The 27,742-nt window shown below is 42.0% G+C and overlaps 1 pseudogene; it reads right to left on the bottom strand.

Moving 5' to 3' along the window:
- Window positions 1-1,359: 1,359 nt before the first annotated feature.
- On the bottom strand, window positions 1,360-27,372 carry LOC147706169 (solute carrier family 2, facilitated glucose transporter member 10-like; annotated as a pseudogene).
- Window positions 27,373-27,742: the final 370 nt, after the last annotated feature.

Below are 27,742 nucleotides of genomic sequence, written 5' to 3'. Positions count from 1 at the left end.
GCAGCTGAAATCAGTGCTGGGGCTAGTGAGAGGTGAAGAAAGTGCCACATCTCTGTGAATATGGTGCACTACTGCACTCTCCCTATCACGCAATGCAGCAAAGCCTATAAGGGGGCTGCGCTGTGTTCCTTGACAGTTTTCAGAATCTGTGCCTAGGCATGTTAAAGGTTGTAACAATAGGGGCAAGTAAGTGATGGCCTGTTGGTGCCTGTGAATGGAGTACAAGGCTACAAGAGAATAAGTTGCTTGCCCTCCCATTGAAAAGCCTTTTAGGCTGCGGAAAGTGAGTTGCAGCTCATTCTTGTGACAATGTGAGACATGATATCACTGCGCAGTCAACCACATGTAAAGGTCGTACCTGTGGGCGGAATGTAGGTTAGCGACAGAGTCAGTCGACCTCATGGTAGTTGCATAATTCCAGCAGGGCTATGGAGAGAGTATCATGCCCAGCTGGAGTCAGTAAAAAGTAGGCAGGGATAGTGTAAAGTCACGGACACTCTCTTGATGTTCGACTAACTCCGCTCCAGACCTCTGGAAGAGTACCCTTCCTGTACAAAACCTATAGCAGACTCAGGTACACACCCTAGCACTATGGCAGTAAGGAGTGTGCCTGGCGCATTGCAGTACAAATAAGTGGCGTCGCTAGGGAGAGGAGAGTGCCATATCACTGTGAATATGGTGCTCTCCTGCTCTTTCCCTGTCATGCCACACAGCGCAGCCTCTTTGGGGACTATGCTACCTGTGTGACACCTTTGTGAATCTGAGCCTTTATGTCATATGCTATCCCAGTCTATAATATACAGTGCTATTTTCCTACTTTTAATGCTATGGATTACCATAGAAGATCTATGTTGCTAACATTAACAGACATGTTATTTAAGCTTTGTTTTTTCCACCTGGTGAGTAGTAAAGATAGTGGTACTTTAGGGGTCTTCTGCTCTGAAGAAAGCCCACAGATGTACATTATAGAAGGCACTGAAACAAATTGACCGACTTAAGATAGCGAGGAAGGTATCAGAATAAGCACCACTTAACCACATTTTTTATTTGTGGGATGCGGTGGTTTCATTGGGAGAAGCACAAAATGGAGAGATTAACACTGCTTGAGGGATTTGCCAGGAGAAGCCGATATTAGGAAGGGACGCCCTTAACACACCACTTCCTAATACGAAACCCTCAACCCATTTTGGGATTCAGTAATAGGTGACGGAATCGCAAAATAGGGTTTGTACATAGGAGAAAGCTTTCTTTGGTCACAAACGGCCTAATTCAGCGAATCAGGCCATTTGCGACAGAAAAAAAGCTACGTGCATGTGGCCCAAGGTGTGCACTCGTTGAACTTACTTGGCCCAGTTCCAACTAAAAACAGACTCGCAACTTCCATTCCATCATGCTTAATAAAGTGGTCCAGTTCAGAACGGTATATTCATGAAATCATGTGCTATCGAACGGCATAGGCTTCATTTTAGCATTATTTCCTTTGACTGGATGAGGTTTCACACTTTCTGAGCATAGGAAAAGTTTGTAAGCAACCTTAAGCTTTTAGTGCTGATGAAATCTATGTTAGGGGCATGAGATCAAGTTACTACAACAGTCAGATTGATGGACTCTCGCCTTCACCTCCAGACGGTGAGTAGTGGTCTGCAATTGGAGTCCCTGGATACTAGTGTGGCAGAAGCACTCACCATATACAGTGAAAGGTTTGATTTTGTAATGCTGATGCAACTGTTGTGGGACTTCAGTAAAATTCTGAATCTTGCCAACTCAATTCCAGTGACTGATATCAACATCACAGCACAACTTGGAAGCAGCAGGACTCTTCCTCCAGCTTTCTGGGCACAGCCCTTGGCGACCAATGTGAAAACACCCTTCTCCACACCAAGCATAGCAGAAAAGTGCATAGGGTTGACTAGTTAGCTGCTGAACGATGACTAGACCAAAATCAACCAAAGTTCTCATCCTCATGTTGTCCCTAGAATGGAAGAGGTCAATGCAAGAATATTGGCGCTCACAATTGATCTCAGGGTTATGTTCTTCAGTTTCTTCAGTGTTCTTTAATGGAATAAGGCCCTCATGGCTTTCTTTGTGCAGCATGTTTCATTTTAGTCGCTGAGATGGGAGAAACAGAATACTAAAACACTGAGAAGGGGTTACCACAATAGCCAATACAAACATATTTCCAGCCTTCCTTTACATCACATAAGAAATCATTTTAAAGCATACATGTAATAATTTGTCGTACTGTCAGTCTCATTATGTGACCCCAGCATGCCTCATTGATGAGGACTCACCGTCTCAGAGACCAAGATACCGCATGACCTGCATGATCTGGATGTGGCCAACCCTATACTGAATCGCCAGCATTAAACCATAAGGTGCAAACAAAATTAAAAGCAGGCTTCCCCCAAAAAGCACCACTTTGATGGTATGCATTGTGGTTCTACTAGCAGGAATATTAGTGATGATTCTTACCCAAACCCTTGGACTGAGAATTCCTATTACAAAAGCACAGTTTACGATATCTTGTAGGAACACCCGGAGGTGGGCGTTTATCTGAGGCATGTGCAGGATGTCTCCAAATATCGTATACCAGGCTGCCAAGGAGTACCCAAGGAGTATACGCACGACCATCAACAACAGAGGATGAGGGCCGAACATTCCAAAAGGGCCTGCCACGGCTGTTGGTGCAGTAGTGTGGCTCACTGGTTAGAGGCGGCAGACCCGAGAGCAGAGGACGGCCCGGGACCAGGGTTCGATTCCCGATGCGGCAGGTTTCTGGACCAGGGTCAGCGGACTCGATAATTCTCTCGCCTCGGTGCCCACTCTGATCAGCGATCACACTCGGCAACTCTGGGCATAAGCTTGCCTCATCTGCACTAACGGCCCCACCAGACCGCCGGGGATGCCTGGTCTCACCCTGGAGATACCCATTAAGGGACCATCTCTCAGGGAAGCCAGGAAGGGTTTCGCAGCGGTCGAAGCGCGGAGATACTCCTCCGGGAGTCGATCCTAGCGCTATATAAACTTGCAATTAATTAATCAATTAATTAATTCAATTGCTGTAGCAGGTAAGAGGATGTCATTTAGCCACAACTCAGGGTAGATCTCTTTCTTATATGGCGACTGGGCATATGCATTCATCATCATCTTGTATCCAATGATGCGGGCAAGGAGCAGACATGTCAAAATGAACAGTAGACGACGAAAGACGAATCTTCCACCAAACCGTGCCAGGCCACTTTCAATTGACAAAGCAGGTGCGAGGATCTTTCCTATCAAAAACAAGAGGTAGGTGTTGTTCATCTGAAACAGAGGCCAGCTTCCTCCAACCATCACACACCCGTGTGCACAGATCCAGGTAATGAGCAGATACACAGCAATGGACAACATCACTCGCATTTCAGGATCTAAAAGACCATTTAAAAAGGAGAGCAGGTTACTAAATTAATTTTGTTATTGGTTTAAAAGTCCTCAGTTGTCATCAGATTTACAAATTATTCATTGATTTGCATTTACTTACATTTTTCCATAACCCTCACGTCACTGCTTTTGAATGCTTTTATGAGGAGGAAAGGCAGAATGAGTCGGAGAGCAAATATATTAAAGTGGCCATTTAATGAAAAGGAAAGAAAGCTTGTCCTCTTACCCTTGGCACATGAACAATCATCAACAAAAGGACTTTGTAATGTCCCTTTAATAATGCCGGGATGTTTTGTGTAAACTATTTTGACATCATTCACTGAAAGGCTCCTTTACACTAGAGTGGGAAGTTAGGGGTTAATGGTTAGTATGCTGGGAGGAACAGGTAGGGTTTGGTGCTCTTCAGAACTTTATAAAGTTGCTTTTGCCATAAAACTGACAGGAGATGCAGGGAGGATTGTTCGAAGGTTTTATGCCTGGCTGGGGCAGGGATCTTCTTCTACCTTACATTATTTGAGGACAGCAGGTTTCAAGAGGGTGAATCTATTAGTATGCTCAGTGGAAAGGGTAGAAGCTCCCCAGAGAAGGGGTGTCCAATATACATCCAGAGGGCAGCACCTTTTCTACAATTTCTGGAAATCCCTATATGATACTGATCCAGCGCTCCTAATGAAAAACTGTCTCACAAACGCTACTCATCTCCATAATACTCACCATTAATCATGAATCACTACTAAGGCCCATAAACTAAAGAGACAATTTTTGAGCGACTGAATCATGTGACCTAATTAAAACACTCTATTCATAAACTATTTACAAAATTATATACAACTGCAGTTTATCATTTCTTACCATGGTTTTTGAACATATGACATTTAATTAAGTCACTAAGGCGAATGGATCAACTAATGATAACTAGACCATGAATAAACAAGACCAGCTTGTCATTTCAAAATCTAATTTTATAAACTTTATTTCAAAGAAAGAGCATTTTTATTAATGAATCTTATTAGCAAAAAGGAAGCATCATTCAAGGAAATGACTTTAAACTGACATATTAAAGACAAATCAGTTAGGATGACATTTAAAACAAAATATAAGTTTCCATTCCCTAAATTCTATCTCCCTGTCTAAAAACCCTCTTCACCTAAAGAATCATAAAGTCTGCTGTCCTTACGTGTGCCAAAGAGTCCAACAGCACGTCACACCATCAGTATCAAGGAGAGAGATTCCCTCCTCCCCATGAGCCAGGTTTTATACCTTTCTAACTAGCTAAAGTAACTAAATTCTGCATTCTTTTCCATAAATCCACATTTGCCATTGGCTGAGCCATGTCAGTCCACCAACATGACGTGATCATCTCCAAACCGAGAACGGGCATTTCTTTAGCATTATTGTCTTTTTGCTCTCGAGTCACTTCGCTTCCTCAAAAATGTAGCTAAGTACGAGCTACAGTTCGTGACTTCCTTGCCTTGGCAATCCTGCCGCTTCCTGTCCTCGGACAATCTCTCCATGAGCACATTATGCACAACTTATTCAACAGTATTTTCTGACAAAATTGTCAACGTGGTAAAACTTTCCACTTGTCGTGTGTGCAAGGCTCCTCTCTGGACAGGATTCGAAAACACCATCTTTTGTAGGCCTAAAGGCCTCTCACAGAAACTAATATATAAACAAACACAAAACAGTAATTAATTAGAGAATTGAGACCCATTCTGTTACCCACCCCCTTTGCTAATTATTATCCCGTTAATTTATGTTACCTAGCTAAGCACATATAGAAGCATTTATATTAACCTTCTTCTTTTAGGCCATCAGGATTCTCCTCGAGCTTTTGCCACAGAAAAGACATAACAGAACGTAAGCTCACACAAACATGCACATGCTATTAATTAAACAGCCGCATTTAATACTGACAATAACAATTTTCACACACTTGCGATTGCAACATAAAGCATGATAATTAGTCCCACATGTTTTTCTGTGTATATGCATTTTAAAACTAATGTTGGTTAATAAATTCAACACCATGCCAATTAATACAGTTACATTTATTATGGAAGTTTAACTTTGCGAGTTTGAACGAAATTTCATTCATCTGCTCGCTCCATCAATACATATATATTCAATGTAATGTAATTAAGGTATACATAATCAGCAATTAGTCTTAACATCTGGCTGGATCCTATCCTCTTTGATCTACTTTTGGACACAACTATAGTAATCACATAGCCAGCAGGTTGCCTTGTGGAGATTCATGAGCTAGTCTTTCATCTGAGTTTTTAACCCCTTGCGCGCTGGCCGAATTTTTGCGGTACTTAGGCGAAACAGAGAGTGGGCAGAGTTCAGACGGCCCCCGGCCTTTGTTAGCACATGCCCACCGTGATGTGTGACAGCCGAGGGGCCATCCTGAGCACCGAAGGGGTTAAATCAGATGGCTGAATAATGCCGATCCAGTGAAGGGATCGAAGAGGTGATATGATAGTCCTAGACCATTTAATTTTCAGGAGATTTTTTATCGGTGTGGATCCGATGACTAGGCTAGCTGGACATCCAAGAGGGGGGCAAAGGATTCACAGGTCTGTGGGGTCTTTAGCAGCAGCAAAGGGATTCCTGCATTCATGTCTGAACATGCGTTAGACAAGGCAAAATTTGAGGAGCACCCCCAAGCCCTCTCGAACTTTAAGGAGTACCTGGTTGATGTTGGCATCATGCAACACCCAGGTGTACAGATTTAGAATAATTGTGTTCTTCATTCATATGGTGTCAAATGATTGCTAGAGGTAATTGCCATGATGATCGTTAGAAGTGCTGTCATAAAGTTTTTGCTTAGTAAAGAGAAGTCTGTGAAAAAGAGAAGAAATTAGCACCATATGCAAACTGAAATTTGTACAGCATATCCCTCTGTATATAAGCATTTGTTTTCACTATAGATATGTACCTATCTTTGTGTATTGCTTTGCTTTGTATAAACATGTAGAATAATTATGTTGTTGAGAAAAAAAAATGGTCTACATGTACTTACTTCCATTGTCCATCTATGTGCCTTCTATGTACTTGGATCTGTGTGTCTGTTACTTTTCTCCTGAAAAGCATATCCAATGTTCTACCCTATTTCTCATCATGTCCCGCTATCAATATCTTTAATCTACATATACTTACCTCCTTTATGTATCTATATACTTTCAATGTACTTATGGATCTATATATGTATCACTTTCTTCTAATTTAGCATTTCCAATGCACTACCCTATATCTCAGCCTATACTTCTCTCAATATATCTTTTAGCCCAACCTTCTGACTCCTCTAAAAGTTCTTTCTACCACTCTTTCCAATGCACTACCCTATCTCTCACCCTATACATCTATCATTATATCCTCTACATCCACTCTCCCATTTATCCAAAACCCCATACCACTACTATGATCCCCAAAATAACCCTTTCCAGATTCTCCCCTACTCTATCCCTCCTTGCATCATCTGACATTTCTTTTACTAAACCAATCCCCTAAAACAAAGCTTTATAAACTCTTCCCTCTGACTCCTCTCCTCCAAAACACCTTTTTATTCATCTAAAAGCCTCCTTCTACTGCTATGACCTCAAATAAATAAATAAAAATGCTTTGCTCTTTTATCGCTTCACTATCCTTTTCAATCAAAATAACAGACTAACATGTTCACTTCTCAAATTCTATATTCCACTATAGTAATTCACCACAAATTCTTTATGGGTTCCAGAGTAGAATGCTACTCGCCAATAAAGCGTCTCAACACCCCATCAGGGTTACAAGCGTTATATAAATACAAACCTTTCTCCCTTTTCTACCCCTCCCCAACCGTTCCCAATGCAAATAACTGACTAACATATTCACCACTAAAATTACTTTCATGTTTTACCATACTAATTCAACACTAATCCTTATGGGTTCCAGAGTAGCGTGCTACTTGCGCTTCAAAACCAGATCAGGGGTAGCAAGCTCTATATAAATACAAAACTTTTTCCCTCTTCTATCCTGCCACCTAACCTTCTCTACCCAAATAACTGAATAACATATCCACTACTCAAATTACTTCATACTTCACTATACTAATTTTCAACACTAATCCTTTATGGGTTCCGGAGTAGCGTGGTACTCGCCAGAAAGGCGCTTCAACACCCATCAGGGGTAACAAGTGCTATATGAATGCAAACCTTTCTTCCCCTTTTATCCCTCCACTTTCCTTCTTACTCCGAATAACTGTCTAATATCCACCATTGAAATTGCTTTCATATTCGTAACTAAAGCACTCCCCTGGATAAACTCCTGCCTTAATGAGGATTCCACCCCTGAGCAAATTATCTCCAGTTTTGGGGAAATCCTCAAAACTATCCAGAGAGAGCTAGCTCGAACTCATAAATTAGGTACCCATTCAGGCCCAAAATGGTTTGACACAGCATGTCGAAAAGCACTAACCGCCCTAAAGAAAGAAATCCATAATCCACTCAGAGACAAGGAAAAAATAGCCAAGTTAAGATCTGATTATAAGCTGGCTCAAACCAGATGCAAAAAAGAGCTCAAGAACTACTGTGGGCCCAGCTACACGAGAGCTGCCATATAAAGGACAGCTCTCAGTTCTGGCAGGTAGTAAAATCTCCTTACTTGCTAGAGGCCAACTCCCATCAACACTTAGATGTAGCAGTGACCGCGGACGAGTGGGTGACTCACTTTTCTAAGATCTTTAGTGATCTCCCCCCGGACAGTGCGGCACAATGCAACCAAGTAATTGGGTCTCCAAGAAAAGGGGTGTATCCAATTGATCTATCCTTTACCTTGGAGGAGGTTATATGTGCATTATCCTCCTCAAAAACTGGAAAGGCCCCTGGCCCGGACGGCGTCCCACTAGATATATTCATCTCTAACATCGACTTATGGTCTCAAATTATTACCCAACTATTGGCGGCTGTGCTAAGCACCGGCCTTTTGGATTCCTGGTCCACCTCCATACTTCTTGCTATTTTTAAAAAAGGGGATAGGAACAACCCTACCTGCTACAGGCCCATTTCCCTCCTGGATTCACTGGGTAAAGTCGCGGGTCGCCTAATCCTTGATCGTTTACAGGATTGGGCGGCAGAAAATAACATCTTTACCGACCTCCAGTATGGATTCCGGGAGGGACTGGGTACCGTATAACAGGTTTTAAACCTGACACTTTTAATAGGAAAGTATGTGGGAGTCAAACGGGGTAACCTATTCATGGTATACGTCGACCTTAGTGCGGCGTTTGATTGTGTAATTCACGCCAAGCTATGGTCTATCCTGAAGGAGTTGGGGGTCGATCCGCCGCTAATCAAATTTTTGCGCGAGCTTTACTCTGAAGCTTCGGCCTGCGTAAGGTTTGGAACAGGTGGCGAATTAACATCCTCCTTCCAAATAACCCGAGGAGTTAGACAGGACTGTGTCCTTGCTCCCTTCCTGTTTAATTTATACACCAATGGTTTGGAAGCAGCCATGCTTGAAGGGAGCCAGGATTTACCTACCATTAACCACCGCCCTATCCCAGCATTGCTTTATGCTGATGATTCAGTAATCTTCGCTAGATCCCTGGTACAGTTGCAGAAGCAATTGGACAAATATTGTAATTATATGCTCTCACTTGGGTTGAAGGTGAACAAGACCAAGACCTTTGTCATGCAAACAGGGCCCAAGGTAAAAAGCTCCAAGCATCTTACCATTGAGCATTCAAAACTAGAGCGAGTTAGGGAATACCCCTATCTGGGTATCCTAATAGATGAAGAGTTAACGTGGAAAAGGGCATTGGTAACTAGAAAACTGCTTTACCAACGTGCTACTTCTGCCCTTGTTTCATTTTCCAGAAAAATGGGTAAGCCATCCCCCCCCCGTACTACTTAAAATCCACCAAGCCGAATGCCAAAGCATTGCTACATACGGAGCCGGTGTATGGGGCTACGCAAACACGGCTGAACTCCAAAAAATCCAAAACGGCTTTGTAAAATATCTGTTAGCCCTCCCTCAGAGCGCCCCCACATACGGTTGCCATATAGAGCTTGGGATTGACTACTTAGCTGATTACATCAAATGTCAACCAATGCTATTATGGCACCGTATCTGGTCTAAGCCCGAATGTCATCTCACTTGTGCCCTGATTTCGGACAGCTTGGGGCTGACTTCCTGGAAAAAGATCCCTTGGTTGGCATACGTTGTTAACTTTTTGAAAGATTTGGATCTTAATCAATACGTAATAGAGCCAACACTAATTAGTGAGCTAAGCAGAAAAACCTTTAAGTGCCACTGCCTTAACCATCTTCGGGAACTTCGTTTGAGCGGCGAAGTACCCAAGCAAACAAATGCTCACATCATGATGGTTCAAGTGTCACCAGGTATACAGCCTTATCTCACTTATTATTTGTCCAATCATGAAAAATATCTACTAACCAGGTTGCGTTTTAATTTGTTTTTCCGATTGGTAACTTTCCCAAATCCATTAAACTGGTCTCATGACTTAGAGAAATGCCCATGTGACAAGGTCTCGCCCCAAACCACTATGCATGTAGTCTTTTTCTGTTTTTTCTACGCCAAACCACGCAAACGCTGGGTTTTGCCTGTGTTGCGTCAGATGGGGCTGAGGACCTGCCGACCAGCGTTTCTCGCTTTGCAACAGCTAGATTCCCAATATGCGGCAAAGAATTTAGCCATGTATCTGAAATCATGTTTAATAATTCGTAAAGCAATAAGGAATGAAGATCTAATCCCATGACATTTTGTATCATGTAGCTGATTGAAAGTGTATCTTCCCTTCTGTTTTTTTCTTTCTCTTTTTCTTAATGTTTTAGGATTTTTAAATTGTATTATAATACTGTAATCACATCAACATGTTTTTTAAGTGAATATGTTTTAAAAATTATGATGTACTTTTTATGGTTAACAAATTGTCTAACCGAATAAAAGAATTTGAACTGAACTGAATACAAACCTTTCTCCCTTTTCTACCCCTCCCCAACCGTTCCCAATGCAAATAACTGACTAACATATTCACCACTAAAATTACTTTCATGTTTTACCATACTAATTCAACACTAATCCTTATGGGTTCCAGAGTAGCGTGCTACTTGCGCTTCAAAACCAGATCAGGGGTAGCAAGCTCTATATAAATACAAAACTTTTTCCCTCTTCTATCCTGCCACCTAACCTTCTCTACCCAAATAACTGAATAACATATCCACTACTCAAATTACTTCATACTTCACTATACTAATTTTCAACACTAATCCTTTATGGGTTCCGGAGTAGCGTGGTACTCGCCAGAAAGGCGCTTCAACACCCATCAGGGGTAACAAGTGCTATATGAATGCAAACCTTTCTTCCCCTTTTATCCCTCCACTTTCCTTCTTACTCCGAATAACTGTCTAATATCCACCATTGAAATTGCTTTCATATTTCACCATACTAATTCACCACTAATCCTTTATGAGCTTCTGGAGTAGCGTGCTTTAACACCCCATCAGGGGTAACAAGCACTATAAAATACACACCTTTTTCCCTCCTCTATCCTTCTGCTATCATTCCAAATCTGAATAACTGACTAACCTATCCACCACTTAAAATGTACTTGCATGTTTCACTATACTAATTCAACACTAATTCTCGATGGGTCCCAGAGTAGCTTGCTACTCGCCGAAAAAGTACTTTTACGCCGCGTCAGGGGTAGTTAGCACTATATAAATGCAATTACAATACAATACAATACAATACATAAAATAAATAATTACTAAGAGAGAAAAGCCGAATCAGTGTGAGGAATTTTTTCAATGCACAAACGATAAAAGGTGCCAGAATAAAAAAATGGATGTCAAACACATTTGAGCCCTGTTCAATACCTAAATAAGGCATCCTTAACTTTATTTATTTAGAATATGGTCAGTGTAGGTGAATTGTGCTGTTGCTTAAAGGGAAGATAAGCGAGGCATACACTTCAATGCCAGTCCAACCAATGTAACTTCTTCATCAGGTCGATAAAGTAGTGCATTGTGGATCACAGTGTCAAAGGCTGCAGAGGGACTCAAAGCAGAACCATTGCTCAGGAATGGCCAAGGCCATCATCCTCACTCTGAGCAGTACCTTGCTAATTTCCATGAGGGTTGTTTTGTTGTTATTGTTCCAAGAAGACCTTTGGATGTGAGTTAAGTTTGAAGCCTCGACCCTTCATGGTATTGATAGCCACTGTGTCCTAGCTCATGAAGTATTGAAGCGGTATGTTTGACCACATTTCAATATTGCTATCTTATAATTCTAGATTGTAGACTTTTTTATTTGCTGAATTTACAATGCCAACTAATTCTTCAGGAAGCTAAGGTATGTGAAAGCAGGGCCCAGAGATCTAGATGCAATGTAGAGAAACATTTGAGGAGCTTTGAGTCTTCCATTCAGGATCAGAGAATTGGTTTTCCATCCATTTAGATCCTATATGGTGATTACTTGCTGTCTGCTTGCGGATGATAGAGCATCTTCCCTCAGTATGAATGCCAATGAAGCAGGGTACTAGCTGCATAAATCAAAACATGCACATTACAGCACTCCATAACCTCAGATGAATCATCCCAAGGAGTGATCAAGGGAGGAACGATGTCCTACTGACACAAATAATGCCCAAAAATAATGCCCCGTGGTCAACCTTCAAACTTAATAATCAGCATGAAATTACCAAAATATTACTATCTCTGAAACCAAATAATCATTACAATGATCCTCTGCCATCAAATTCTGGCCCTCCTGCAACCACATGGTCATTCCCTACTGGACTAAGATAATTATTGAATCGCTTGTCCAAGGATCAATTCCAGACTACCTAAAAACAGGTCAGGTCATCCCTCTCCTAAAGAAACCTATGGAGAACCCATCTGACCCAAACAACTTTTGTCCAGTAACAACCATTCCCCTACTAGCCAAACTACTAGAAAAATGTTCACACAATCAACTTTGTCAACACATTTCTGAATTTGAACTACTAAATGACTGCCAATCCGGGTTCAGACCAAACCACAGTGCATAAACAGCAATCCTACACATAGTAGATGACGCTTTACTAGCCCTTGACCGGAATGAATGCTGCCTCCTGATCCTTCTGTACCTATCCTCTGCGTTTGACACAGTAAACTATCCCAAATTATACAAACGCCTGGAAAATAGGATGGGCTTATCGGGAACTGTACTCAAATGGTTCTACTCCTTCCTAGAGAACAGATCACAAAGATTCCTGGTAGACAAGAAGCTATCCCCACCATCTCCGATTCAAATTGGGGGTCCACAAGGATCAACTCTATCCCCTTCACTATTTAACCCATACCTCGAACGATTAACTGAAATATTGCACAAGGCTAACATTTCCTTTCACATGTTCGCTGACGACACCTGGCTGTATATGAAGATAGCATCTCCATAGGAGATAAAAATTATGAACCAAGCACACAAGAAAACTGTTGAATGGCTAGCTGACAATCATCTTAAGCTCAACTCACAGAAAACCAAATTCCTTTTGATCTCCCCTCCTAAAAGTTCAACCAAGAATAAAGAATGGACCAAGTTGATCATAGCACTAAACGGTACCCTGACAATAGTTGATTCACCCAAATACCTTGGTATCACACTGGACAAATATCTAAACATGCAAGCACACATCAACACAATGGCAAAAAACGCTTGTTTTCATCTGAATTACCTCAGAAAACTGAAGCCACTCGTCGATCCCGGGGGATCTGAAAATGGCAGTACGGGCACTGGTCATATCAAGCATTGAATATGGATGCGCAGCTCTATCAGGACTCCCTAAGATCTCAACAGCTCCCCTAAAAGCTTGCCTCAATGCAGAAAACAGACTTAAACCGGGAACACAAAAATACGACCAAAAAGCGCTCAACTGGCTACCATACGAGGCAAGAATAGAACTAAAAATTGCATGCATGACAAACAGGGCAATACACCACAAAACTCCAAATTACCTAGCCTATAAAATTACGCTGTCCGGAGGCACTAGAAACTCGAGAGGATCGGAGGATTTTCTACTGAAACCAGCATTATTCCGTAGGAGAAAAACTTATGTAGAGCATTCACGGGAGCTGCACCAAGGATTTAAACTTCGCTCCCACTGAATATCAGAAGAATCACATATGCTCCACAATTCAGAAAGTAGACTCAGTCCTTTCTTGTTGGTTACATTTCTCCCATAACTAACAATGTGTTTTAACATAACAATACTATAACCTGCTTGGATATAGAAGAACTCAGGAATGATATTATCATAAATTTAAGTACGACATGACAAACTTGATTGTAATTTATTGATCCCTATTATTCAGCATTATATCTGTCTTGTGTATGGATAAATATATGCCAATGTTAGTGAATACATAGACTTGTTTTTGATGTGAAAGAATTGGATAGCTGCTGATATCGAAGGTGATTTGAAATGTAAAGCGCTATAACACCCAATCTCTGGGTCTGGTTCGCCCTATAGAACATATTGAATAAATAAATGCATGAATATATATGAGAAACAGAATGGAATTGGCGTGTGACTCCTTCGCATGCCGTATAATATAGAGACCCTATTGCTGAAGGCTATCCTGCTATTTTTTCCAGCTCAGTTCAGCTCTCCAACAAATATTTTCAAGCAAATATGAGGCTCCGCAGAAGGATGCCACGATTCATGGTCCTTAAGTGACCTCATAGCCAAATGATATTTGCAAACTGCACTCTGTCATACACCACCAGCAACCCCTAATAGACTTTTAGAGATGTAAGTCTGTCCAACTATGGTGCTGAAATTGAAAAGTTGCTTTGTTTCATTAAGGGATTTGTCACTACAAAAGTTAGCACTGCTTACAAACAATGAAAAGCATATTTTTATGATTAGTGGAGGATTTGAAATTGGACAGAATTAGTTCAGATTTGTGTGTTTGGACATTTTAGTAGTAAATTGAATGTATGACAACCTCATGCATGTCCTTACATACAAACATCTTGTATATAATGCACCTGAACGTTAGTCTCTTTTGCTTTGTGCTCATAAAGAGAACTACTGATGTTTCTCATCTAAAGGTGCTCACTCCCATCTATCCATCACCAATACTGAGAATACGACACATGTACAGTTAAATGTATGCACCTCCCAGGTTCACAACATTTTCAGATTCAATTTTGAAAGAGAAATGACCATGACAGCTCTAACGCATAAGCTGCATTAATAAGTTCCAAAAAACAACTCTTGCTGCAGAAGGAGAACTGGAGTCAGCAAGAGAAGATAGACTTAGAGGCAAAGCAGCCGTTAACAATTACTCTACAATACTGGAATAGAAAGACTAAAAGATAATGGAACACTAATCAGATGGAACAAATGAATTGTGGCAAATATCTTAATTTCCAACAAATCAAGGCAATACCTTCCAGAAAAAAAATCTTCTGAAGTATCTAGATTAACGTATAATCTTCTGAAGTATCTAGATTAACGTATTACAGTTCATTTTTGATGTTGGATACTGTTACAAGGTGGATTGAAGGAACCAATTCATTCCCAGGGAATTTTGATAACAAATAAAAGATCAGATAGGTCTTATTCTAGACATACAGCCATCTAGCAGGGCTGTGTTCCCAAAATGTTAACCTTTGGCCAAAGTGGATCCTTTACAATGCTTGCTCATATTCAACCTTGTCTGTCTCTAGACCTTTGCCAGCACACAAGAGTTCAACACCCATGCTCTGAGACCTCTCTTCCAAGAATTGCATGAGTACAAAAAGGTCACCAGCACACATCATATTGTAATATGATTGCCCCATGCCATCAAAGTTAAGTTGTCTGAACAAGTGGCAGAAGTCAGCTATTAAATTGTAATCTAGTGAATTTTATTGCAATTAAAACTTAGCTATGAACTTGAAAGAAACAAAAGAAATCACTCACCCATTTTATTTAGTGACTTAATGATGTCTTGTTCTAAGCTGATTTCGATAATTCGATGAAAAATAGAAATCCTGACCGAAAGTTGAACAATAAATAGTTAGGAATCGCTGGCTGGTTTCTGGATAGATGCACTGGATCCTCCAAGTCTGATATCTGAAACAAACCAACATTGAAGTTTTAGTTCACAAGTTGCAAGATAGGTATGGTATGCACAGTGACATCAGATGTTTCTTGTCAGACAGGTTGTCACCCATTTTTTCTTTTAAAACAAATCCCTTTTACAAAAATGCTACAGCAAGAGCAGCAGGGGACTTTTGTGTAAATGTTGCGATACTTCAACCAGACTGAAAAAAGAAGGAACGCTGAATAGAGAGGCATGCCTTTTCATTGGAGAAGCTGATCTGACATGAACTGGGAGGGGGCTGATGAAACAAGCAATGGCAAATGGAAAAGGTCTGGTGTCATCCTCCAGCCATTTGGCAATTCTTGTTTTATTTTGGTGCAGCTTTTGGAAAACGTTTTTGTTTGGAAAGCTGCTGTTTCTCAAACTGAAATTTTTTAAAATAAAGACAAAAATGTATTTGGTCCCAAAAAAGCATACATTGGAATAGTTCTCCCTGATACTGAAGGGAACTATTTTGTGTGTGGATGTGCTCCTTGTGAAGGGGCCGCATAGTAAAAGTGAAGTCAGCCAATGGCTGCGGTGGGGTGTCATGTTGCCAGTTAATGCATGCTTGAGTGGGTGGAGAAAAATGGGAATGACACAACAACAGACAAATGGATGAAGTGTGGTGCAAAATCCGTATACATAACTAAGTCATACACATCATTTTAGTAAACTCAAAAGGTCTTGGCTAACAAAGACCTAAAAAACAAGTGTTGTGTCATTGGCTGACACCCTCTCACCTTTGAGAAAGAAAGAAGGAAAGAAAGCATGAAAGAAGAAAAAAGGAAGAAGGAAAAAGGAAAGAAGAAAAGAATGAAGGGAAGAAAAAAGGAAGGTAAGGAAGAACAAAGGAAAGGTGGAAAGCAAGAAGTAAAAAAGTAGGCAAGAAAGAAAGAAGGAAAGAAATAAGGTATGCAAGAAAGAAGGAAAGCAAAGCAAGAAAGAAACAACGGAAGATAGAAAGAGAGACAGAAAAAGGAAGGAAAGAAAAAAGACAGCAAGGAAGGAAAGCAGGAATGTAAGCTGAAAAGAAATGAAGAAAGAAAGAAAGAAAGATTAAAAAATAGAAGGAGAGGAGGAGAGAGAAAGAAGGAAAGAAATAATGAAATCAAGAAAAAAGAAATGAAAGCAAGAAAGAAGTTAAAAGACCTAAGGAAAGATGATGAGAACCAAGGCAAGACATAATAAAGAAGGAAATAAGGATTTAAAGAAAAACAAAGCAAGAAAGAATGAAGAAGAAATGAAGGAAATAGTAAAGAAAGAAGAAAGAAAAGAAAGAAAGAATGAAAGAAAAAAGGAACGAAAGAATGAATGAAGAAGGAAACCAGGAAACAAAAAAAGGAAAGAATTCAAGAAAGTGAGAAAAAGAACAAAAGAAAAAAGGAACTAGGAAAGAAAGAAAATACGAAAGTGAGGAGAAGAAAGAAACAAACAAACAAACAAAGGAAGGAAGGATATTAAAATGTATTACAAGTGTTTCCAATTATACACTATAAACTCTGTTTTTCTTACTGAGCAAAGTTTATTTAAGAACCAGTGGTGAAATTGAGCCGAGAATCAACATCTTCTGAGGAATTGTATGCTTATGGATTCACATGTGTAATATTGAAGCTTTCGGTAATTTAATACAGAACAGTTTCGAATGCACACGATTTTATGCTGTACCAGCAGTCAGAGAAAGGACACCGCAAAAGGAATTCACAACAGCATTGGCCAGAGACAGGAACTCATAAAGTATGGAACATGGCATAAGCCCTCACCTAGCTCACTGGTATAAAACATTCTGCTGTCTTATCAGATTCTTAACACAAAAGGAACAGCAAAGGAATAAAATAGATACAAACGCGTTCACACAGAAGGAAACTAGCTTGTGTGGGGATGTGCTCTTTGTGAAAGCCAAGGTATCGCCTTTAATGTACATATATTTGTTGTTCTTTAGTGCTAGCTGTAATTTTTTAATTTGATTATTTCTTTTGTTGCATTTTAGAATAAAAATCTTGTTGGCCTACTTTAAATATTAGGCCAAAAACTGGACACTGTGAAAGCTCACTCATAGCTGCAATGTAAACACTTTATTTACAATACAAGAAAGTGTTATCATTCAATAAAAGTGATGTTGTACCAGGAAATGTTGTAAGAATCAAATGGGGTATCACTAAAAAGGGTAATGTTACATAGGAAAATGTCGCAGAGAAAAACGGAAAGAAAGTGCACTAGAAAGAAAGAAGTAGAAAACGCATGCAATCCCATACAGTCCTTAACTACGAACAAAAAAAAAAGAGTACCAAAAAAGTAAGCTATGGTCGTGTACGCGCAATGTGTCCTGGCTCCATGGAAGGGATAAACACATGAAAAGGAAGGTAGTTTACAGCACTTGAACCATAAGAAGCAAAGAAATGAGTTATAATGAAGCAAACGAATGGCAAGTAATGGGTGCATTCTAAGCCCACTGTATTTTCAGAAAAAAGAGCTCACAAGAGCTGTCTTAGGTGAGACCGAAAAAGGAAAACTATAAGTGATACCAGGAAATATAGAACTCCTAGAAGCCAGTTTCTTACCCTTTTTTTGTTCAGTGGATTTCAATGTCGTTGTAGAAATTAAAGTAAGAGGGTATGACAGGCTATGCAGCAATGGCAACCATAGCCTTTCACAGATAATGATTAATCAGCCGAAACAATAAAGTGCTTTGTTTGAGTTGACTGTATAATTACCGCTGGGTTCATGGTAGCTGTGGTTCGATCCAGCTGCAAAAGAAAGCAATTTGGTGTCAGGACTAGAGTTTAGTTTATAACCGGCTATCATGGATATGACTGAGTCTATCCATCAAAGGGGTGGAACAACAACAGGTAAACACAGTGACCGATGTATGCTAAAAATCACCTAACCCCGGAGGGCACAGTTAATGCAGGTCTTGATGTTCATTGGTCTATACTCTAGAGGTCTTTTGACAAACATTTGTGTATACCTACAATCATCTCGAGATATATATCTCTGTGGATAAACATCTGCAAACACTGATCCACAGACCAAATTTTACGTTTTTCACAATAGCTGCGGTGATCTTTTCCAGATAATTCAGGTTTTGGGGGCACAACATCAGACTTTTGCCAAACTCTGCATCTTCCTCAGCCTGTGCACCTGCTCCCATTTTCTGCAACTTTCTTCTACACACCCTAATTGTCTATAGGAAGAGATGTCCGAATATCCAATCCATGGTACTTGTGGTTTCCATATTCATACCTTATATGGATTTTTTATGGCAAGTATGACATTGCAGTAGATCTGCAACTCATTCTATGCACATTCTTCTACACTGGCCTCATATTTTATTTTTAAGATGGGTAAATCTATTTGTTATAAATTTTCCTGAATCTCGCCTAAATGCTATGAAGCCCGATATATCCCAATCAAGGCCCACCTTGGGAAAATATGTTAGTTTTCCATCAGAACATTCTCCTTGGGACAATGTTTGATCATTGCAGTACAGTTCTGATTTGTAACAGTTGTATCACAAGAATACAACTGTATTATCAATAACCACAAGGCCTGGCTTTGAGTCGCTAATGCTGAGTGATGCTAAACTGGATTTCCTTGGAAGCTATTTAAAGGATCATTTGGTGTAGTGAAAAGCACTTCTCTTTACTCTATCCTGTATTCCTAACAATGACCAACAAAAGGCGTTTTAGAATGTTCCTTCTTTGATGTTGTCTACTTGGGCTTTGAGAGCTATTCTGAAATCATTCACTGATGGCCTTTAAGCAAGAGGTTTTCCTGGATTATCAAACGCTCCATGTTCCTCAGCATCCTAGTTCATCCTTCTGTAGGGATGACACAGCCACTCTGGATGTGCTTTAGCTTAGTTACATATTTTGAGACTATTACATAATTCACTGTTACCTTTCTCTATGGCCCAAGTATGTTGTCCCAGGAGCAGCTCACTCTTCCTATTCATGGGAGTTAATTAGTATTTGAAGAGAAGCTCTCGCTGAGATAATGAAACATGCTGTCTTAAGACCAATTTTTCTTTGATATCAAAAGGCAGTATGGTCCATTTGACATGCCCAAAATCCAAATGTATGGTTTTTAATTCATCTGGGTCATATACGGGTTTGATCAAGAAAGAACTAGAGAGAGAGAGTCCATGAAGGCGTTTCACTGTCAGATTCCCCCACTTGATCCTCTCTTTCACCGTTTGCTGCTTTATTTCCTGCTGCTCAGCGGGCGCTATATTGAAGGGGAAAGGCCTTCTGAGTCACGCATTTTGGACAACAGGGCAGTCTAGCTGCCTGTAGGATTTCAGAATGTGTCAGCCAGTCCTGTGCTATGTAAACACATTAGCACCACAGCCGGCACACCGATGGAGCACCAAAGGCAAGCCTGTCTGTGCCTATCCATGAACTAAGCGGTACAAAAGAGGGTGGTGATGGACGGAGCATCTGAACCAATCAAACACTCACACCCATTCAACAGATCTGGGTTTAATCCATCACCGTTCTTTTGCCCACTCGGCCACCCCAGTTCAGACAAGGCCATATGCAAATCAGTCTGACCCTCTGCCTCATGGGAACAGTCCAGCCCGAACTGCCAAGCCATGACTTCCCTGGACCGGAAACAAGCTTCCTAGGACCGGTTTCTGGCATTCCAGCCGTCTTCAGCAAGGCTTTCTTGAATCCAGTGGGAAAGTGAGCAAGGGACTCACGTCTGAGCATACCATGCCAACTTATGGCGAACAAAGCGGTACAAAAGGGGGTGGTGATGGACGGAGCATCTGAACCAATCAAACACTCACACCCAGTCAACAGATCGCGGTTTAATCCATCACCGTTCTTTAGCCCACTCTGCCACCCTAGTTCAGACATGGCCATATGCAAATCAGTCTGACCCTGTGCCTCATGGGAACAGTCCAGCCCGAACTCCCAAGCCATGCCTTCCCTGGATCCATGAACAGGCATGGCCCAGGGCACAGTTCCCTGCCCATTTAAGGTAGGTTCTAATAATAAAGTTATATATAATTGTTCCTTCCATATCTCCCTCAGATCTATACCCATCTCCTTCCCCCTACCTTTGGGCGCTCCTTTTCGCATGAGACTGGCTTGTTAATCACGCACATTCGGCCTAATTTCATTATGTTCCACTTTTGAGGTGCCCCCCTCCTCCTATCCTTTCCCCTAAGAATTAGCTTGTCATCCAGTCTAAACGTAATGTGATTAACACTGGGTCCAGATTTATGGGCTTTTGATGCCGGCAAGACAACAAGTGACCTTGCTGTGCTGCCCTGCCTCAAAGGGCATGGGCAGGAATGCAGCACTTATGCAACACAGCACATTCCTATCCATTCCCACTGCGCAGCCGCTGTTTTGGATGCCTAGCACCAACTCTGAAACCCTACACCATGGTGCAAGGGTGTCTGCATTGCATGTAGGATTGTTTTCGAGCAGGAAGAGCCACCTTTCTGCACAAAATGGGAAGCGTTTTACACTTTCTATGTGTGTTGCAAAATGCCACACACAAAGAAAAAGGAATAAATTTGAAGAAATAAAGATATTTCTTCTAATTTCGCCTTCCCTGGAGAGGCAATGGGTTCTGACGCATCCCCACATTTACATGGCCTTGTAATTCTGGTGATGCATCAAGATCCATGGGTGTTTCATGGGAACACCCACCACAACGCCCATGGAACGCCTCACTAACGCAGAGTAAGGCAACACAGCAATTTGCGTTGCCTTGCCCTACTCTACATCTATGAGGCCATACAAAGCCACGCAAAGTGGCTTTGCGTGGCCTCATAGATAAAGTTGAAAGGTTTGGCCACCTTTGCATCACTAAAAGAAACCCAACAGCAGAGCAAACTTCTCCTAAGTATACCTCTAGGTCTCTTGTTAAACAAATATCAAGTTGCATGATTTTGTCCTAGAAAAAGACATATCAAGGAGACCTGGCTCAGCATTCTACACAGATCATGTTCTTGCTGTCCATGCCTTCTACACAATCCTCAGGTTTGAACACCTTATAAAGGGTAATGATGACCTAGGAATTATTTTGAAACTTTGCTTTACATAAAGGATGCAAGATTCCTCCAGTCCACAGCAGGGACATGCATTATGTGACCATTCATGTAATGCTCACTATCACAATGTCTGTGGGTCTACAGACTGCTAGATTCCCTCTTCTCTGCTTCCAACCATGTGTGTCCATTTTTTCTTCCTCTCCTAATGTAGTCATTGAAGTTCATTGTGTTAAACGATTTTAAATTCTAGCTGATAATTTCATTGACCATAGATCTAACCTTCTTATTGATACTGTGTAAATGTGGATCTAGATCAACATATCAATATACTCAGGAGGAGGGTGGCCGTACATTGCCTCACATCCCAGCACTCAGTTTGCCCTGATGCATCATATTAAATGCAGTGCATGATAACACTTACTTCAGTGTCAGGCTTTAGTTTTTCACCCTTGTTGGTGCAGCCAGTGCTGTGTATCTCTAGACACGTGCTTCAGGATAGTTGTCTGTCTTCAGTAGAGAGCAACACATTCTTTTGTGGGAGTTGGAAATGCTGTCCACAGTCTTATCAGGTCTCTCTACCACACTAAAGTAAGTGTGATCATGCACTGCATTTAATATGATGCGTCAAGGTAAACTGAGTGCTGGGATGTGAGGCAGTGTGCACCCAACCTCCTCCTGTTTGAAAAGGCTCCCTTGAGCTAATCAGCTGACGAGCTCTGATTAATGTAGTAAGACATTATTATCATTTTTTTTTCTGTGTGGACTCGGAGTTAGGCCAAACATAGATGATTCTACTGTAACAGGACACATGTGCAAGCTGCATTCAGTTTCAGAGAGTAGAATTGCTGTCTAGTGGGTGTAAGTGCTCACTTTACTATCTTGCGCCCAAAATGTGGAACTTTTTGCCTTTCACGCTCCATCAACAGATGGACCACTTACCCTTCAGAAGAACACTCAGACCCTCTTTTTCTGCTAGACTTTTTGTCCTCCAACCCACCTCTTCCTTGGGCAATCCTGCAATACTTTTTTCAGCACCATGATGCACCACGGAGTGTACAAGGGCTTTGTAAATAAAATAATAATAATAAATGCAAGCCTCTTTTGGGTCACTGGGTGATGTGGGCTGGTCGGCTTCCTTGTAAGGAATAATTTTGCAGCTGCCCACTGATTAGTCGAGACTGAAACACAGCTAAGCTGTTTCTAAAATGCATGGGTGCCTTGGCCAGTGCCTGCAGTTTACTAGTCGAAGTTAATTGTTGCAAACATTGCTCCGCCTCACTTTCTTTGCTGACTTTTGTACAACCTTTATCTTTACTTGAATACTTTCAAATATTTTCTAAAGTTTCAAAAACCCGTAATAGTTGGCAAAATGTCAGAAATGTACAGGGAACTAATATTTATGTTATCCTGGCTGATGACGGGTGATATCCCAAAACCAGTCCTAGGGTGCTTGCTCCTGGCCCAGGGAGGAACAGGCTTGGTAGTTCGAGCTAGACTGTTCCCATGGGGATCAGGGTCAAGCCTGATTTGCATATGGATAGGTCCAAACTGGGGTGGTGTAGTGAGCAAAAATAGATTTAGGCTCAGATCTCTGTACTGGAGGTGAGTATTTGATATCATTTGGCGTTCCGTCCATCAATTTATTTTGTAATTATGTTTTCTATAGATATTTTTGGACTGATCCCAATCAGAGGTTACTTAGAGGTTTGGGGTAGGTAAAGTAGAAGGACTCTTGAACAGAGAGCAGTCAAGGCAAATAGAAAGACTTCTCCTCCCTCTGTCATGAGAATGATTGCTGCTGTAGGCCGACCAACTCACGTCTGGAGCTCGTCACCAGGCTAAAGAAATCTTCAAATAGTAATACTGCTGTGGGCAAGGAAGGCAGACCCACCCTTTACTCAACTAAATGTAAATTGATGGTCCGTTAAACCAGGTTGAATAACATTTAAACATGATTCCGTGGTCAACAGACCACTTGCCCATTGTGAATTTTGCATTTAAAGTGCAGGCCAATTGAACTTTCATCAATAAATTTCAACTAACAGTCACAGCTTTAAAAATTGCTTACAAAATCCCAAGTTCTACAAGGATAATAGAAAATTCATCAATGTAATTTTGAAAAACCTTCCAACAAATCGTTTGTTGATGCATATGTGTTTTTTAAGTTTAGCTATATGGCAATTTTCCTTCAGACCCACTAGTTACAGGGGAACTCCAAATCAAAAAAGTCAAAACATTTGTTCCTAACCCATTTTACAAGAATACCATGTGCTTGGCAGAGCACATCTAGGTGTGTGCTGTTCATATGTAGATGCTAGCCAAACCACAATAAAAAGAAAAAGTAAAACATCTATCGTGCATTAAAAACAAGAGTAGGCAACAGTGAATTCACGTAGGGCTGAGTTCCAGAAGTCATTACTGTTACTGCTCTTTATCCTAATAAAATAAAATGTTTTTGTCCTGTTCTTGTTTATTTTTTTACTTTATTGCTGGCTGGAACTCATGAATACTGCATTAAGAGCAATGCCTGCAGGTAGTGTAAGGTCCACCATAGCAGTGTAAGTTAATATAACAAGATCTCCATTATTGCACTGAAATTGAGGATTTAACTAGGCCTTACTACAGCTATCTGGCCCAATATCAGGATCTATATGACAATTGTGGACATGGACACCCAAGAAGACCTGCCCAACACTATTAGACCCAATAGACATGTGCATTCTGCAACTAATTCAATACGTAAGAGTTGAGTACACACTCAAAGTGAAATTTGTCTGAAAATCTCAGAGGTGAAAGGTGCTGAGTGATTTAAAAATGATGGATTGTGAAATTGATAACAAAAGGATGTTACTGACATGGCTGCTGGTGTGCCTACAATAAACTCAGCAAGGATAAGGTAAAAATGAAAGATTGTGCTCGCTAAACAAATAAATTAGCGGTCATATTTATCAAGGAGTTGTGTCACTCTTTCTCCATGAGATGTGGTGCAAGAGTGACCAACTCTTAAGTTAGATTTATCAATCCCGGCGTGGCCTTGCCTGGCTTGATAAATCTAGAGTAACGCAATGCAGCGTAAATCGCTGTGTTGCGTTACTTTGCGCTCGGAAGGCGTTCTATGGGTGGAGTTAGGTGTTTCCACACATCCACCCATGGATTTTGGAGCATTCCCAGATTTGTCATTACTGGTAAACCTGGGAATGCACCAAAAACCTACGCCACCTCAGGGGAGGTCTAACAAAGAGACTTATCTTTATTTCTACTTGTTACTTTCTCTCTCAATGTGTGCTGCATTTTGCAGCACACATAGAAAGAGTAAATTGCCTGATGGGATTGCTTTTGTGCAGATCGGTGTCTCTTCCTGCAAAAAAACAATCCTGCTTACAACGCAGGAATCCAAGCACTAGGGTGCAAGGTGACCTGCATTGGTGCTAGACTGCACATTGTGCAACAAAAAGCTTTTTTTTTTTAAAGAGTTTTATATAGCACAAACTAGACCCAAGACATCGGATATCAGAGCACTGTAAATGAGCACCAGCTTCGTTACAGAAGGACACATTCGTTTTTGTTAGGCATGGGGAGATTAAGTGATTTGCCCAGAATCACAGGATGTCGAGCGTCGTTGCAGAGACTTGAACTCGACTCCCAGCTTTGAGGTCGACCCCTCTAGCTGTACAGCTTGGAATGCACTGTACAATGTTAAGTACAGCACATTCCTGCCCTTTCCCTATCATGCAGTTCAGCACAGCAAAGTGGATTGCTGTCCTGCATGATATAATGAAAAATACGTCCCCAATGTTTTTACTCAGTTTCGTGCATTTAAAGAAAGACAGCTTCAACTCCAGATTAACTCTTCTAATGCATCTAGTTCTACCTATTCACAAAAGAACAAGCAACAAGACTCCAAGGGGTGTATTCACAAGAACGTGTGATAACTACCGCAAGAGTAGCGTAACGCAACTTTCAATATTGCAGCCCATTGTGGGAAAATAACCCTGTGACAACATGGGATTCACAACAAGGCGGTAACCAAGGCCGAAACCGCAGACAATGTCTGTGATAAAACCACCTCGATGGAGATAAAAACACAAACCACAACACTAAAAAACCTGCGATGGGCCACAGCGCGATGAGTAAATCAGCAATAAGCAGCGCCAGGCCTGCAACACACTACTGGCTGGTGGGAAAAATCACCATAAAAGCAGAAAAAACACCCACATACAAACTGACCTACACCCAAAAACCATGGAGGCAGCCGGAGCAGGCGCAGAGGACGGTCGCAAACCCATAACTACCCCGGACGACCATCCTGGTACCACAGGGACAGGGAAGGGCAAGGACAAGAAGTTCGGTCCGCAGGCGAACAGGATCATACTCACGGAGGTGATGGAACACCATCAACAACTCTTGGTCACCTCCAACGTGTCACTGGGCACCAAAACTGCAATATGGAGGGACATCGTCGACAAGGTGAATGCCATCGGAGAGCAAAAGAGGACAATGGACGAGGTCAAGAGGCGATGGAATGACATCAAGCAGAAGACCAAGGAAAACTCTCCGCCAACCAGAAGGCAACAATGCAGACTGGAGGTGGGGGCCTAATGCCACAGCTGGACCTGGAGGACATGGAGGAGCTGGTGTTGACAGTCATCAGCGTGGAGACTGTGGCCGGAGTCGGGGGACTGGACACTGCTCGACAGGACACAACACAACCGCAACAGGGTGAGTGACTAGCAGGTACTGGGGGATGGGTGGAGACAGCCACAATGGCACACATGCACTGTCAAGCAGAGCACAGTGCACACCCACAATGACTCTGGGTCATTGCCCAGATGTACAGACTGTCACAATGTACAATGTCTGAATGTCAACATGTACCATGCCTCTACACACATTGTAATACACCATCTCCCCTTCACATCGTAGGGGCACCGTCAACACCTCCTCCAGAGCAGTCCCAGCCACTCTTTATGGATGATGAGGGGGACAACACCAGCATCGACATCCAAGACATCATTGACCTCATCCGCCACTCACCTCCAGGCTCAGGTCAACCCAGCTACATCAATGAGACCCCATCCACCACTCAAACCACCCAGCAGGAGGCACCCACAGCCCCAGCACCCTCCCAAGACCTCCAGGAACAACACATGGCCTTCCAGTGCCGTGTGCTGGAGTGCCAGATGGAGATGGCTGAGCAGGTGCGAGTGGGCTTCGGCATCATGGCTGCCAAACTGGACGCCATCCTTTGGTGTCTATGTCCACCCCATGGTCTCCAACGAGCCCTGACTGACATTGCAAGAGAAGAACACTTGTCCACTCAGAGTGGCTCCAGCGATGCCAGCCGTGAGCTGGCACATATACGGAGGCTCATGGAGGATATGGTGCGAATGGAGGCGGAAAGGATAGCAGCCACCGCTGCACATCATCAAATGTAGCTGGGATCTATAATGCCCTACTGACCTCCACCGTGGCTGGCACAGATGAATGCTGCTGCCCCCACACCATCCACATCCCCGCCCCCTGATGTGTCAGTGGCATACAGTGTGCCAGCCAGAACCACTCAGGCCCCTGATGTGTCAGTGGCACACAGTGCGGCAGCCGGTTCTGCAACACCCACTGGTCAGAAGGAGCAGGCACTAGCATTCATTACTGCCAACAGGCCTGTTTCTGCTTGGTCCCCCACATGGCCTCATGACCTTACATTGACCCACAAAACACTCCGGTGCACTCACCTTGGACAGTGACATTGACTACCACTTCCGGATTGGTGACCAATGACACGTCCACCAGGGCGCGGACTGTACCCTTCTCTTCAGCAGGACTTGTCATCCCCGGATGGACTCTGACTCGCCCTCCACGGACTAAGCATGGGCGAATTTTGCGAATCTCGCGTTCGCGAATTTTGCGGATTTGCGAACTCGCAATCCGCAAAATCCACGAATTCTCGCGAATTTGCGGATTTTTTTTTTTTGTGTGTTTGCGCGGGTTTCTGCCAGTTCGCGAGGGTTTTGTACACTTTCGCAAATTGCGAACCTACCTGTCGTTTCGCGAACTTGTTGTTTCTACGTGTCCAGCCTGTTTGGGACACTCTTCTTCATCACTGCCACTCTCTGTCACCACTGCCACTCTCTGACTACTCATGCCACCCTCTGGCCCACCCATGCCACCCTCTGTTTCATCACAGCACCCTCTGGTTGTC

This window comes from Lissotriton vulgaris, chromosome 7 (genome assembly GCF_964263255.1).
Source record: "Lissotriton vulgaris chromosome 7, aLisVul1.2, whole genome shotgun sequence".
In the NCBI taxonomy this organism is placed as follows: Eukaryota; Metazoa; Chordata; class Amphibia; order Caudata; family Salamandridae; genus Lissotriton; species Lissotriton vulgaris.
Note: the sequence above shows the minus strand (reverse complement) of the source record. Positions and strands in the feature narration are given on the sequence as shown.